Raw genomic sequence first — 3,419 nt, 5'->3', positions numbered from 1 at the left:
GTAGAGAAAAAGCAGTCCGGTATGCTCTGGGTTGAATCGCACTGTGCAGACTGGCAGGAGTTGACCAGACTAAGGTTAGCTGATGACCGCTAGCAGTGGCTAACTGGCTACTAGCTAGTTAGCTGGCTAGCTTCTGTTGGGGGTTCCGGTTCTAAAGTATAGAAAATAGCAGATCCATACCACATTGGGTGAGATCGGGTTGCAGGAGAGTATGTTGAAACTGAGGTTAAAAATATAAAAAATATATACGAAGGAAAAAAATATATATACATGGGACACGACAAGACAAAGACGTCTGAACTGCTACGCCATCTTGGTTTATCCTTATAATAACAAGKAAGCAATTATAACAAGCAAGTATAWGATCTTGCAAATGAATAAACTTGCTTATAACTGCTGACCAATTTTTGTAATACAATTTTTTTATAGAATGTTCAATATTTATAAAGCATTTAGCCYTGCTTATTCATGAAAGTTATTAAAAAGTGTTACAGACAYAGCTTATGTAGTCTTACYTTCTTAGTGAGCTGGATGAAAGCCTGGGAGAGTTTCTGGTAATAACCTTTGACCGTGGCGTCGCCATAGCGACCCTGGGTGTTRTGACAGCACACCATGTAGTGCAGCTGGGGTGTGGTCACCAAGCCATAATCTGATAGACAGGAAGAGTCACCAATAAGTGATTTCRAAACAAGAACCAACAATCAAATACCAAGGTGTAGTTAAACCCAAGAGTTAATGCACCTTTACTGTGGCTTTCCAGGGCGTGGACTCCATCCAGTACTGCCTGTGATAGGCTCTCACTACTGGGCCTGATGTAACACAACCAATCACATTAAATATCTGAGGTAACCTTGTTTGAGTTCTTATTGCATCACCTGGTGCCCCGGATGGGGTGAGTTTAAGTATTTTAGATCATTCTAAAGTTAKATTTCCACCCACCCGGGACACCGGGTGATGCAAAATGAACTTMCCCCCTGTTATATTGCTAACCCTTGATATTCAAGATTATAGTTTAGTTTCTAGACTAGAGAATGTTAATARCCCAGTACCTCGTGTCTTTACCCACAAACACGCTGGCTTCCTGGGCCATGCTGATGGCCTCTCTCTCGATTACGTCCTTCAGGGCGGTGAGGAGCCCCTCCTGCTCTGCGTTGGCCAGCTGGGTGGCATAGCCCTCCCACGCAGGGGTCACCATCTCCCCCATGGGGTCCACCAGCTTAACCCCGTTATCCTCCTGGAGAGGGAGGGTGGAGGGATATAGTGGATGGGAAGGGAGAGGAGGAGAGAAGGAAGGAAGGGGTAAGAAAGGAACAGGAAGGGGTGGTTGTAGTATAGTGTGGATATTAGGGGTGAGGTAGATGGAGAGAGGGAGGAGGGGAGAGATAAAGATGGAGATTGGGATATTGTGTAAGTCAGAAAAGCAATAGTTCCCATGAAAGCAAATCAATTCCAGACAACCTTTTTCTAATAATATCAGCAGCTTTATTTGTGGCCCTCAGAGCAGACCATAATAGAACCAGGGACTATCGGTCAAAGAAAGACCCTGAAGGGTCGTTCCACCTCAAAAAGCACAAGTAAGAGGATTGACACCCACCATCTCAGATTGTTCTGAAATTGTTTCTGTTGTTAGAAATATTTTGTTGAAATATAATTTTATTTGAGCAATTAAGCACCCAAATTGGCCATTTTAATTTATAAGATTCATATAATATTCAATAAATATAGTACCTAACATCCGAATTGGACCAAGCATGGTTTGCTGTCATACCTTGTCCATAAACTGCTGACAGGGTAAGGAAACCTATATGTAATTTTGTAATTTGTGTGAACTCTCTTCAACATTGAGGGGGGATTTTTTTTTTTTTAAGTATCACCTAATAGCAGGAACACCACCATCTAGTGGTCAGAACCTGGTAATATAAGAATGTAGGATACGACACAAACAGCTTCAATGACTAACTTCTCTGAACAGGGTGGGGAAAAAAACTCACCAAATTCACTGAGAATATATTACATAGTATGAATAAACAATACTCCGACCTGCAGCTCCATAGTACTTGTCAGACAGAGAACAGATACAGAATACTGGTTGTTGGGGAGGATTGGCGTAGGGAGGGGGGGTATTGAATATTGAATATTACATGAATCCTATAAATTAAAACGGCCAATTTGGGTGCAATCAATTAGCTTAATTTCTCATAGATCAAATTATATTTCAACAAAATAATGTTGCAGGAATGCTATTATCTGTTTCTAACTACAGAAATGATTTCAGAACAATCTGAGATGTCATGGTTTGCTTGAAATGACATGGAATGACCCTGAAGCCATATAGACACAGCAAATGGTATTAAAGGAAGCAAGTGTTTGGTTTGGCTCACCTCAGGGTTGTGTGACACAGTGACCATGACTCCAATGGTGGCCTTAGTCTTCTTGGAGCGGAGTGTGGCCAGTAAACCCATTCGGAACATGACATGGTCTAACTGCTTAGAGTTGGTGTGGAATCCAGCAGTACCATATTGTAGGACCAACCCTACAGGTTTAGGGTGGACAGCAGACTTCTGGGATACTTCCTCAAACTGGGCCATTCCTGAAACACCAAAACAGAAAAACAAAGGGGATGTCTCAATAATTTGAAGTGGGTTCCTCTCTTCAGCTCATCTCCTTCATAAGATGTAGCCTATATTATTCAGGGGGCTGAACATGTTTAAATACCCCAAATAATAATAATAATGTGATAATATATTAATTTTGAACAGCTTACAATAATAATGATAGCCATAAACCTTTATCAACACTATTTTAATATTTGATCTGTAAAATTAATGAGGGCACTGAGAAACCATGTTCACTCATTCGTCGTAAAGCCAKTATAAAGTAGCCTTGGCCCTACCAGGTCATACTCTACGGGGCAAAGTTTATTTCAAATGTGTATCTGTGCTGCTGCTGCTGATCATTGATAGCTAGGTATCTAACTAGCTAAATCAACTCATGCAGAAACATGATTAAGCTCCTTCCTTTCTATTGACAGACTGATATCGCAACATGCGTGCAAGGTCATTTACTTGTTACAGGACAAATAGAATACGCTATTAATTTCGAAATATTTACTAAACGTATAAATAGTTTCACTTACTTGCAGTTGTTGAAGGAGTGAATTGAAAGCCTCCCGATTCTACTGGCGACTTGGCTGCAGTTCCTTGTACGTCCCTTGACCACGCCCTTGAACTGTCATGCGCCGCTACACCACACATGTTTTGATGCATTTATTCAGTGGGCACAGTTTTAGAGGACGATTTCCCCAAGGACAATTAGTGGGCTAAAAGCTTTACCCAATGTTTTTACCGACTCAAGACAATTCAATATACAAATCGATTTAATCATAAGGCCTATAATAACGTGCCCAGAACAAATGGGCC

The 3,419-nt window shown here is 41.1% G+C and overlaps 1 pseudogene; it reads right to left on the bottom strand.

Annotated features, from left to right (window-relative positions):
- Window positions 1-3,216, bottom strand: part of LOC112070614 (phosphoacetylglucosamine mutase-like) — a 23,100-nt pseudogene extending 19,884 nt beyond the window's left edge.
- Between the last annotated feature and the right edge of the window lie 203 nt (window positions 3,217-3,419).

This window comes from Salvelinus sp. IW2-2015, unplaced genomic scaffold (genome assembly GCF_002910315.2).
Source record: "Salvelinus sp. IW2-2015 unplaced genomic scaffold, ASM291031v2 Un_scaffold1379, whole genome shotgun sequence".
Lineage (NCBI taxonomy): Eukaryota > Metazoa > Chordata > Actinopteri > Salmoniformes > Salmonidae > Salvelinus > Salvelinus sp. IW2-2015.
This window is presented reverse-complemented; position numbering and strand designations above follow the sequence as displayed.